The 13,143-nt window shown below is 42.8% G+C and overlaps 1 non-coding gene across 1 annotated transcript; it reads right to left on the bottom strand.

Moving 5' to 3' along the window:
* Nucleotides 1–393: 393 nt before the first annotated feature.
* Nucleotides 394–586, bottom strand: LOC116991410. The gene has a single exon (XR_004416783.1). It is a non-coding gene; the product is annotated as a U2 spliceosomal RNA (small nuclear RNA).
* Nucleotides 587–13,143: the final 12,557 nt, after the last annotated feature.

The raw sequence follows: 13,143 nt of genomic DNA on the forward strand, positions 1-13,143 counted from the left end.
GCTAATGCTTCACTAGAATTAAGTAAGTTAATATATAACATGTTTAAGTCAATTCATATTGGCATTAAGTATTACAAGCTCAGTAACACATCAGGACACATAAGATGTTACTCAAAACAGGTGGAAGTGTACAACCATAATCCTTCCTGCCGATAAATTCCATGATAACACTACAGATTAATCCATTTGCCCCCATATTACAGGTATGGAGATAGTTTTGAACACTAGTATCTCAGCTCATAGGAAAGGTACAAAGTTCAGTAGCTGGTAATGCTGCTATATCCCAATTACTTTGCCACGTAGTTGATTGGTGGTTAATGCACCATGACTGATAGTCTTAATGAATACCAGATAACAACGTTGTGGATGGTCAACGTAAATATCTGGATATATATTTTGTGCACCGTTCCCAGAGGCACTGCAATACTGGGTCGATGCGTGGAGTGGACGGAGCAAGCCCCTATTCCATCTCCCTGTTCCAAAAATTCAATTTAATATATGGTCCCTAGATAAGGGCCGTATCAGATTATTAAACTGATAAGAACAGATACTACACTTGATCTTAGCCAAAAGGCCGAGAAGCGATGCAGCTAAAGCTGTATCCAAGGATAGTTTGTCGTTAATATATAGACATGCCATGACGGAATGTTTCTAAGTGTCAGGGCTAGTTGATTCTGGATAACTTTGACTTAAATGCCGCAACGCTCATCATGGTTACTCCATCCAGGTAATTGCGGTATATCCGAAACTTATATGAGAAGGTACTGAATAGTGTGCATCTTCAAGGTCGATGTCTACCATAAAGTATCCTTGGATCATGGTAGTAGTTACAAATCCCATGAATGGGTATACCTGGTGAAATACTCAAGTGGTTTATCAATGATGGTGCGACATTCACCATCGTGGGAGGGTAGACCACTTGGGGTGCTTGCTGAATTGGTGGCAAGATATTAATTCTATTCCCCTTGTATTTATTTTTTGGTATATAACTACCAAGAGTGATAGCTTCCTAACCAGGCGTGATTCATCCACCCCTTGTTAGTACAACCCTTAACCTTTATGTGATGGTAGGAACCATACTTATCTGTCTTCATTGTTGTTTTCTTCGGTTTCTGGTTCCTTGTTCTTGTAGGGACGATGTTTGTTGGGGGGTGGCGCATTTTCCCCTGGGGCCTGCTCTGGGCCGTGGCCTAAAATGCTACGGGTTTGGCATGCAGGCCCCGAGCTTTCACCAGTACCATGAGGTAGACGCCCCTGGTGGACACGTAGAGGTACTGCTGTCTGGTTTAGTGTGGTGCTCATTCCAGACTCTGCCCTCTTGTGCCGAATAGTTTGAACACTTCGTCCAGTTTTTTAGGACTGGTTTGGTAAGTGCCAGGTAGCAGGATCTGTGCTTGTGAGGTCGGCGTTCTCATAGTCCTGTTAATTTCATAGATTGAGGGCAGGTTTGTGAGTTCATTTCAGAAGTTATGAGGTATACCGTTGAACAGTAGGGTCAGGTGTTTTGCCATACTACCCTGCCCTTCTGGAATGAGCAGGTGAACATGATAGCCGACGTCAGGGTACCAAATGCATTTTTAAAATATTTAGGTTAAATGCGCTGCTCAATGTATCCCCCAATAATGGCGGGCACTTTGAGTAAATGCAATTTAGGGGAGGCGTGATAAAACCAACGCCTCATGGCTACCTGTCTTGGAGAGGTTTTTTGGAAAAGACAGGTAGTAAGCTGGCCATCAGTTGAGACTGAAAAGCCATCTCGCTAGTGGTGGAGCCACATAGCGGCCACACCCAGCAGCTCTTCCTGATCCTGTACCTCAAGCATACTCCCGATATTGTTCAGCCAGTGACCCCTCTTCATGACCAGCCCAGCCACTGGTCACCCCAAAGCTAACCACACTAAGGAGGAAGCAATGGGCAGTGCCTAGGCACTGTGGAGGGTATGCCTGAACCCTCCAGCGAGACTGCCCCTCACGTAGCGTGTCTCGCAGGAGCTCCTGCTCCAGGAGCCGCTCCAGCGGCTCAGGCGGCTGTCTCTCTCCCATGCGGGTGGAGAGACGTCCCCTCCGACAAGTCGGAAGCCACCGGCCGGATGCCTCTTCGGATGGCTGAACATTCAGCCCGCAGCTCAGGCACTAGCGGGACTGGCTTCGGCGCGGCGTGGGGATAGCGAAGCGCCCGGTAAATGTTCCTACCGCCTTCTTCTGGAGCTTTTGTGCCTTGTAGAAGCGAGAGCGCCCCTCAAGCAGCGCGTCTCGCAGGCACCTGCACCGAGAGCCGCTCCAGCGGCTCAGGCGGCTCTCTCTCCCCCCGTGCGGGTGGAGAGACGTCCCGTCCCAAATCGGGAACACCTGCCGGATGCCTCTTCGGGTGGCTATACATCCAGCACGCTATCGGGCTGGGCTCGGCACGGTGTCGGGGAATAGAGGAACACCGGGTCGCTCCTCCGCCTGTTGCTGCCCCCCTTCCCCCCGACGGGAAACGTTCTTCCTTGAACGGGGGGACAGTTTTGTTCCAGAGCCTTTTTCTCTGCCTGTAAAACACAAGCAGAAAAAGGGGCTCCCCTGTAAAAGAAACCCGACCTCAGGATACTCACCTGACGGTCCGTTTCTCTGTTGCGGGAGTGCCTAGCTCCCGCTGCCGCTGTTGCACTGCTGGCGTAATGCCGCGCCTGCGCACTGAGCGGGTTCTTCACGTAGTCACTCACGTGACTCCGAAGTAAAATTACACATTTTACTGATTGTGTGCCTCATTGTCATCTACAATGATTTACATTTTCTTTTATTTTCCTTTAACCTTGTCCCCTTTGATATCACAACCCTAAACGTCACCCATTCCTGCTATCCAGAGATGCTGCCTGTCCCGCAGAGTAAAGGGCCTGTCCCACTTGGGCGCCATTTGCGCGTCAGGCAGATGGCGCGCAAAGATTTTATACATCCCAAAATCCTGGGGCGCCGCGCAAGACCGCGCGTCACTACCTACGGCACCACGCACCATGCGCACGTAATACGCACCATGCACGCATCACATGCGCGGCACAACGTGCGCGTCCTGCGTCGTGAATTACGTGCAAATGATGTCGTGTAAATTTTGCGCAAATGACGCCCAAGTGCGACAGGCCCTGTACTCCAGCATTTTGTGTCTATCCAGGAGACCACACTCTTTGTTTTGGTTCCCCCGATATAATTTACAATATTCTGACCTTGGAAAAGATCCAGATAATGTTCTTCTTCTTCTTCTTGCATTTGAGGCAGCAGAAGTTATGTAACGCCCTCCAGCTGAATCCTTACATTCAGCTGCAGCAGGGTGATGCCATCCGGTTTGACATCCGGAGGTGACCGCCCTAATAAGGGTGTATGCTCAGGGTTGGCGCCAAGCTGCGGCGACTGAGGTTGCATTAAGGCTGCAAGCTGTTGTTGTTTGTTCGTTCGTGGTTAATTCAAGTCAAGTCAAGTTTATTCGTCACATACACATACTAGATGTGCAGTGAAATGACTGCTGCTGTCTCTGTTTGTTGTCGTTTGCCTGACTGAGGTCAGTTGACAGGGCTCACTCACCACGGGGAGGTACAGATAATGTTCCACGAATAACACTGGACTGAAAGAATCTTATAATAATAATAATAAATTTTATATTTAATGGGCGCCTTTCATACAAAATCTCAAGGACACCTTACATAGTAATCGGAATAAAAACATATAATCGGAGTAAAACAAGTAATTAAAGACATCACAATGACACAAATTAAAAACAGAATTCAATCCAAAAACAGAAAATCAAAAACACAGTGTGAAGAGAGAGCAGCGGCAACCAATTCGTGCCAGCGTCCACTCTCCCTTCACGGCAGCCATCTTGGACACAGACCTACAAGACTACAGTTAGACAAAAAAAAATCATCCCCCCACAGTGGATAGCACTGTGGAGGAAGGCACAATGTCCAGTCCCCACCCCATGTTCACCCCAAAGTCAGGCCTATTGAGGCCACCGCAATTGCCTCTACGGAGGCCCGATGTCCCTGGCCGTTCTCACCGGGTGGTCTTAGGGAGTAAATGGGGAGTAAATGGTTAGTTACAATGCTCCAATAATTGCAAATGCCAGGCTGATTGGAAGGACCTTCTCTTCATTACCTGACCATCAATGATGTATTTTCATTCATATCCCATCAGAAGTGGTGTTTTGGAACCCTTTGAACATGTGTGAGAGGATGGCAGTTCCTTCCATCTTCTAACCTAGACAGACAACAAATGACCAAGACTGGCAGAAAAAGGAATCATTCCGTGGAAATAATTTCGCCGAAGATGATCCATTTATTTTCCTTGTGCAATCTGCAGGCTTCTTGCCACTTCCTAATTTATCTCACCCTTTTGTCACCGGTTTCTGGGTTTGAGGGATTACGTCCCTTTCTCAAGGAGCGTCAATATTTTTCTGAATGACAAATCATTTCAATTGAGTTTGACCGAAGTGGAATGAAACTCAGCCTCTACAGTTGTTCATAATATGGGCGATTAATGAGGATGTAATTTTCATTGATTGACCAGCTTGCAAATCATTCAATCTCTGGCAGGTCTGTGTGATCACAACATAAACTGCAGCGAATCAAGCTGAGCACTCATAATCAATTTCCAACGCCAGCTAAGGAACAATAATTGACGACCCTATCTACCATATATACACCTCCAGAATGCCTGGATAGAGTGGGTGTGGAGAGGATGTTTCCACTAGTGGAAGAGTAACTCAGCGGGACAGGCAGCATCTCTGGAGAGAAGGAATGGGTGACGTTTCGGGTCGTGACCCTTCTTCAGACTGAGAGTCAGGGGAGGGGGACACACTGAGACCTCCCCTTACCCTTACACCTTACACCTTACCCTTCCATATATATGTGTCTCCCTCTCCCCTGAAGGGTCTTGAGCTAAAACGTCACCCAGTCCTTCAATCCAGAGATGCTGCCTGACCCGTTTGGTTACTCCAGCATTTTGTGTCCATCCACTGCAACTCACACCAGCCAGCAGACATCAGACACATTTACAAGAGTGATCCCAGGAATGAGTAGGTTAACATATGATGAGCGTTTGACGGCACTGGGCCTGTACTCGTTGGAGTTTAGAAGAAGGAGCGGATGTCATTGAAACATACAGAATAGTGAAAGGCTTGGATAGTGTGGATGTGGAGAGGATGTTTCCACTAGTGGGAGAGTCTAGGACCAGAGGTCATAGCCTCAGAATTAAAGGACGTTCTTTTAAGGAAGGAGGTGAGGAGAAATGTCTTTAGTCAGAGGGTGGTGGATCTGTGGAATTAATTTCCTCAGAAGGCTGTAGCGGGCAAGACAATGGATATATTTAAGGTAGAGATAGAAGATTCTTGATTAGTATGGGTGTCAGGGGTTATGGGAAGAAGGAGGGGGAATGGGGTTAGGAGGGAGAGATAGATCAGCCATGATTGAATGGTGGAGTAGACTTGGTGGGCCAAATGGCCTAATTCTGCTCCTATCATATCTTTATATATTGTATTGTATATATATATATATATAGATACAATACATAAAGAAATGAAAAATTGAGAGGGTAAACTGAATAGAAATTAATTTTGGGGCCAAACCATCCAATGTTCTGGTTATTATTTTTATATGTACAGTGTAAGTAGAAAACATCAATCTTTAAACCTATTTCCTTTTGGGGAAAGTGTTTCGATAGACCCACTATGTAACAGCATATTACTCATTATTTTCAAAGAATCATTGACGGATGCAACAGATGCATGCAGTTGTTCCATCTTGTTTCTGTTTAGTTAGACATATCACCCCACTATCTCCTTTTCCTCATCGACCTGCATTTTGTTTAACCCTTCAAGTATTTCTCCAGTTCTCTCATCAGTGTTACAATTCAATCTGTTTCTGCAACATCTTCAGACACTGCTTTTCAGTCCACAGTTACAATACATACTTTTTATTACTGTCCAATAAATGTTTTTGTATGACACTGGTTTATTTTGCCTGTCGTTTTTTAGCTATGTCTCCAGTACCAGCCTTTCAGCTATTGAAAATAGTTTCTCCTTACTGCTTCCTGGTTTATATCACCTCTACCACCTGCTCTTTCTTTGGTCTGAGAAGAAGAATCCTATCTTCTCAACTCTCTTCACAAATCTGGCTCCTTATCCCAATAATTCTCTTCTCCAAGCTGAGACCGAACGAATATCTTAGAAAAGTTTAACGCAACTTTCTTGCTTATTTTGCTCTCTTCCTTTACTAGAGAGATTTCTTTTAAACGAGGACATCCCAAGAGACCAATATTGGAGGAGCAGAGAGATCTCAGCTGTTTCTCAAATTAGTGGAAATAGGAGTGCCGAGAAGCATAGATGAAGGAGATTGAAAACAGGGAATGAGATCTTTTAATTCTTCCAAGAATTCAGCAGAGAATTCCTCGGTGCCCATGAAGGATGTTTCAAATGATCAGGTTGTCTGAGATGCTGACAACTCAGGAAGCAGTTTAGTGGTTATTCAGACAGAACCAGCTGGTGATTGACTTATCCACTGTGGAACATCTCATTGTGAATCTAATAGATTCATTTTCAGGTTAATTCCAGAAATCGCACACCTTGTCAACAGGACAAAGGTAAAATTTTAAGTATCCCACACCTCATACATCAGGTTCACAATGTGAAATCTTGGTCAAGTCAGAGATATATTTGTTGTATTAAGATATAGAGATTAAATTTGTATTGCCATCCTCAGGAGTGAAATGCAATTTAATTTATAATTTTCAGATTTTGGACAGGCAAATCTCCATTTTTATTAGAATGGGTTTAATTTTATCCCCTGGCATCAAATCACTGTGGAAAGTTACAAATATCTGAAAGAGCCTAACAGGGAAAATGCAGGGAGGATGTTCCTCTGATTGAGGAGTCTAGGGATGGAGACACATTTAACCATATAACCATATAACCATATACCAATTACAGCACGGAAACAGGCCATCTCGGCCCTACAAGTCCGTGCCGAACAATTATTTTCCCCTAGTCCCATCTACCTGCACTCAGACCATAACCCTCCATTCCTTTCCCATCCATATACCTATCCAATTTATTTTTAAATGATAAAATATATAACCAATTTTGAGAACAGTTGTTGGCCATTTAGGATTGAGATAAGAAGGATCAATGGAATTCAAGTGCCTCTCACTTGAGGCACTTTTGTGAGGCAATTTTGGCTGTTGGAGCAGTTACCATATTCTGTTTTTTTTTGGTATCTTTTGTGAGTGTTTCTAAATCCAAGTTTGTGGAGATGATGAACTGCAGACATTCCTGAAGGACCAATTAATTTTTCCAGAGTTCCATCTCCATAATCAATAGGGTTTAACTTTCAAAAGTAGAATATTGCAGACATTGTAAATCTGTAATAAGAATGAAAAATGGTGGAAAGGCTCAGGGGATCAGAGTCTGTGGAGAGAGATACCAGCTTAACGTTTTGGGTCGATAGTGTTTTGTCAGACGAAAGGTCATAGTACTGTACCATTAACTTGTCCCCACTCTCCCAATGCATGCTGCCTGGATATTTCCACCATTTTAAGTTTGCGGAGCCAGTTTTACCTCATAGTTGCTGGGTGCTAAGGAATATAATTGGGTGTCCAATGGTAGTTTAATTACCTGCGAGATTTGATGCATGTCAATTTTTAATTGCTTAATAGGCACCATTTTTCAATCTTATGATAAAAAGAGTATTGAGCATTGCTGAATAATAGAGACCAGCTCTCAGTAAAAGTCTGTCAAAGTGTTTCATTTAGTCTGTACAAATTCCCAACTGTTAAATCACTGTAGTGTGAGTGGCGTTTAATTGGAGAAATCCTTCATTCATATTCCTATCCAGCTGGTGCTTTGCTGAGATGTCCAGACCTCAAGGTGAAGTGATTGAGGTGTTTCAAATGATGAAGGGAATTGATTCCATTTAGGTGGACAGGTTATTAGAGAGAGAAGGGAGAAGGGAGGTACAAACACCAGGCCATATTTCTTAACAGTGTCCTGATTTAGGAATAGTTTTCAGAAAAGCTTCTGTGAACGTGGACTCAGTATAAGGGCTAAGGGGAGCTAGAGAAGGTCCAGAACCTTGAGCAAGATATCCGGTTGTCCATGAACATGGACCTTGTGGGAGAGTCTAGGTACAGAGGGCTCAGCCTCAAAAAACAGGGCGCGCCTTTGGAATGGAGATGAGGAAGAATTTCTTTTGCTGGTGGTAAAATCTGTGGAATTCATTGCCACAGGTGACTGTGTCGGGCAATTCATTGGGTATTTTTTTTTTTGTTTTTTGTTTTTTTAATTTATTTTATTAGAAGTTAATACAGTACAAAACAATACAGTGGAACCTAATTTTAGGTGCCAACTATGTCATACCGTAATCCATTCTATGTACAACCTCTAGTTTTATGTTATGAGAAGGAAGTAAGCAAGACAAGAAAAAGAAAACAATAGAAAGGGGAAAAAGTGGAAAAATAGATGGTAGAGAATAGAAAAACGTGAAGTGTGTATATAAAAAAATAAAATTAAAAAGAAAAAGTGGAAAGTAGAAATAGAAGAGAAAGCCCCTTAAAAGAGAATTTTTCAAATCTATATTCGGAGATGTAAATCTATCCACGTCATGAACTGAAATCAGCAATCCTTATGGTACCGCTGCATCACATGATTCCAAAAAGTCGATGAAAGGAGACCAACTTCTTAAGAATTGGTCATATTTATCTATTAGTCGGAGTCTCATTTCTTCAAGGCGTGCTATGTCCATCATATTCCTAATCCACATTTTAACAGTTGGTATGGTTGTATTTTTCCAAAATTTAAGTATCAATTTATTTCCAATTATTAACCCATAATTAAAAAAAACATTTTGGTCTTTATTTAAATTGGTATCTTCTCCTATTATTCCAAATATAATCCATTCCATTTTGGGTTCTATTCTTGACTTGAAGAGCTTTGTAAATATATCAAATATATCACTCCAAAATGTATTCAACTTTGTACATCCTACAAATGAATGTGTTATATTAGCGTTTTGAAACAAACATTTATCGCATCTGGGAGAGACGTTTGGATAAAATTTATTCAACCTCGTTTTTGAATAATATAGTCTATGTAATAATTTGAATTGAATTAAATTATATCTTGCATTAATAGAACAGTTATGTGTATTCATCAAATACTTTTCCCATCTATCCTTCGAGATCTTTATCATTAGCTCATGTTCCCAATCTTCCCTTAGTGCTTCTGTTGAGGGTGATTCTCTATCTAATATATTATTATAAAAGTATGATATTAATATTTGTGAATCAGCCTTAATATTCATTGCTTCTTCTAAAGGGTCTAAAAATATAGTTTGAAATCTATGTGTATATTTCTTCATAAAGTCACATACCTGTATATATTTAAAATAGTGATTATCCTTCAATTTAAATTTTAATTTTAATTGTTGAAATGATAACAGTTTGCCCAATTCATACATATCCCCTACTTTCCTAATCCCCAGTCTATCCCATTGTTGATATGTGTTGTCGATGAGAGATGGTTTGAATGCGGGGTTGTTCAATAGTGGGGTTAGTACTGATAAATTATTTAATTTCAAGGATACTTTTATTTGTTTCCAAATTCTTATTATATTGTGAATAATTGGGTTCTTCTTATATATTATACTATTCAATTTTATCGGTGAGAGCAGGATCGTTCCTATATCGTGCGGATAGCACTCCTCTTTCTCCATTCTTATCCACTCCAACTGCTGAGTGGAACTATCCAGCCAGTACATTATGTTCTTAATATGCACTGCCCAGTAGTAATACATAAAGTTAGGTAATGATAAACCCCCAACTTCTTTAGATTTGCACAAATGCTTTCGTTGAATTCTATGTGTTCTGTAATCCCATATAAAATTAGTGATAGTGGAATCTAGTATTTTGAAAAAATATTTTGGAATATATATTGGGATCGCTTGAAACAAATATATTAATTGTGGTAAGAAAGTCATTTTTATAGCGTTAATTCTACCTATCAATGAGAGCGGAAGCGTTTTCCAAAATTTAATCATATCATTCAGTTTATTTAATAGTGGTATAAAATTGGCACTAAATAATGATTTGTGTCTTCTCATAATTTGAATACCCAGATACTTGAATTTTTCTGTTGCAATTTTGAAGGGGAATTTTAGTAAGTGTCTCGAATCCTGTGGTTTTAAAGACATAATTTTGCTTTTATTCCAATTTATTCTATATCCTGAAAAGGAGCCGAATTCCTCAATTAGTGTTAATAAGGTGGGTATACTCGTTTGTGTATTAGTAATATATAAAAGGATATCATCAGCATATAGTGAAATTTTATTCTTTGAGTCCTTAGTGTTATATCCGTGAATATTCGGGTGATTTCTAATCTTTTCGGCCAACGGTTCTATCATAAGGGCAAATAGCAATGGTGATAAGGCACACCCTTGCCTATTACCCCTTGATAAGTAATATTTTGGAGATAGCGTATTGTTAGTTAGTATTCTTGCCGTAGGTCTATCGTAAAGTAGTTTAACCCATCTAATAAAATTCTCTCCCATATTGAGTTTTTGGAGTACCTTGTATAAATACTGCCATTCTACTTGATCAAATGCCTTCTCTGCATCCAGCGTGACAACTGAAATATCTTCATTGTCCTCATTATGAGAGTACATTATATTGAAAAGCCTTCTCAAATTATTAAATGATTATCTTTTGGGTATAAATCCCATTTGATCCGTATTTATTAAATTGTTAATATAATTATTTAGCCTTCTATCTAGAATCTTTGCTAAAATTTTCTGATCCGTATTTAGTAGTGAAATAGCTCTATAAGAACCCGGTTCATCTAAATCTTTATCTTTTTTTGGTATAAGTGTTATTGTTGCTTCTGCTAGGGTTTCTGGTAGTTTATTTTCAGTATAAGCCTGCGTGTATAAATTGAATAATCTTGGTACAATTGACTCCTGAAATCTTTTATAAAATTCATTACTAAAACCGTCTGGTCCTGGGGTCTTCCCGTTTTTCAGTGAGTTTATTATTTGTTTTATTTCTTCATTAGCAATCCGTGCTCCTAATTGCTCTTGTTCTAAACTATCCAATTCATTGGGTATTTTTAAAGTAGAGATTGGTAGGTTCGGGATTAGTAAGGGTGTCAAAGGTTACAGGGAGAAGGCAGGTGAATGGTTGAGAGGGAAAGATAGATCAGCCATGATTGAATGGTGGAGCAGACACGATGAGGTGACAGGCCTAATTCTGCTCCTATCTTATAACCTTATCATCTAAAATGCTGACAAAGATGCTGTCAAGAGAAGTGGCACCAAATTATCCCAATGTCATTAGTCCAAACTTTTCATGCACTTTGTTACTCTTTAAAGGTAGCAATCAAAATATACGGAACCAGAAAATAGGGGTGGACGTCGGCAGGCAATGAAGTCCGTTTGGTAGGCCACCCGCGCTTAATGACAGCAGCAAGCTGTTGCAGGTCGGGGTCGTTAGCAGTGTGCTCAACCAAGCACTGGAGTTGCTTGGAAGGGACGAAGTTTACGTTCAGTACCTGTAGGTCTGCCTGCTCGAAAGGGTGCTGGTCGCAGGAGGTCCGGGGGGCCCGGGACAGCGCGTCAGCCACATGCATCTCGGTGCCCCTCTTATATACGATTTTAAAGTCAAAGCGCTGTAGCTGCAGCATCATCCGCTGCAACCTGGCTGGAACGCTGTGTATAGGCTTGTTAAGTATCGTCACCAGGGGTTGGTGATCCGTCTCAACGGTGAACCTGGTGCCAAAGAGGAAGTCCTTAAACTTTGAACACGCGAACACCACCGCCAGCAGCTCCTTCTCTATCTGCGCATAGCGCTGCTCTGTGTCTGTCATGGTCCTGGAGGCATAAGAGATAGGCTGTAGCGAACCACCATCATGGGGCTGCAGGCAAGCAGCACCCAGTCCAAAGCGAGAAGCGTCGCACTTAACCACGACCGGACGTAGTAAATCAAAGAACTTCAGAGTAGGTGTGCTGATCAGCTTCGTCTTTAGTAGGTCGAACGCCTGCTGGTGGTGTGGAAACCATGACCAAGCAATGTCCTTTTTAGTAAGTTGTCTCAGGGGTGCGCTCAACTCGCTGAGTTCAGGGATAAACTTGCCCAGGTAGTTGACCATACCCAGGAAGCGCTGTAGACTGGTAACATCTGTCGGGGCAGGCAGCTCTGAGATGGCGCTGGTCTTTTGCGGGTCAGGCTTTAACCCGTGGGCCGTGAAAATGTGGCCAACATATGGGACCTCAGGCACACGGAACCTGCATTTTGACTGGTTCAGCTTTAGATTGATCTGACGTGCGCGGTCCAGAATCTGTCGGAGGTGGCGGTCATGTTCAGCCACATCCCTTCCATAGACCAGAATGTCGTCCACAATAATCGCGCAGGGCAGACCAGCAAACAATTGTTCCATAGAACGCTGGAATACCTCACTGGCGGAGTTGATGCCGAACGGCATTCGCAAAAATTGAAACCTGCCAAAGGGCGTACCGAATGTGGTCAAGTCCGAGGAACGTTTGTCCAGGGGTATTTGCCAAAATGAACTCCTGGCATTGAGGACGGAAAACACCGTGGCTTGTCCGACCTGGGCGGCAACATCTTCAACGGTCCTCATAGGGTAGTGGGGCCGTTTAATCGCCAGATTCAAGTCCTTAGGGTTGATGCATACCCGTATTTCATTCTTCCCTTTCTTCATTGTGGCGACCATGGTGGAGACCCATTCGGTGGGATCGCTGACAGTCTCCAGCACTCCCATGTTAACCATATCCTTCACCATAGCCTCCACCTTGCCCTTCATGGCGAACGACACTCTGTGAGGTGGGCGGATCACAGGCACCACGGATGGGTCTGTTGCGATTTTATACACCAGCGGCAGCTTCCCCAACTTGTCGTCGAACAGGTCCGGGTACTCGGATAGTGGATCCATCACTGCTTGCACCTCGTGGACCGTACGGTCGAAGGACTTCAACGCTGCCCACGTGGGGCATCCCGGGGCAGATGCCACTATCTCGCATGCCCAGGAACAATATTACTGGCCGGGCATGGCAAAGTATATCAAGGCCAGGGTGGCCTCCTGTCCGGACTGCAACTCTCTTGCCCCGCATCAGCAGCG

Source organism: Amblyraja radiata, chromosome 33, assembly GCF_010909765.2.
Source record: "Amblyraja radiata isolate CabotCenter1 chromosome 33, sAmbRad1.1.pri, whole genome shotgun sequence".
Lineage (NCBI taxonomy): Eukaryota > Metazoa > Chordata > Chondrichthyes > Rajiformes > Rajidae > Amblyraja > Amblyraja radiata.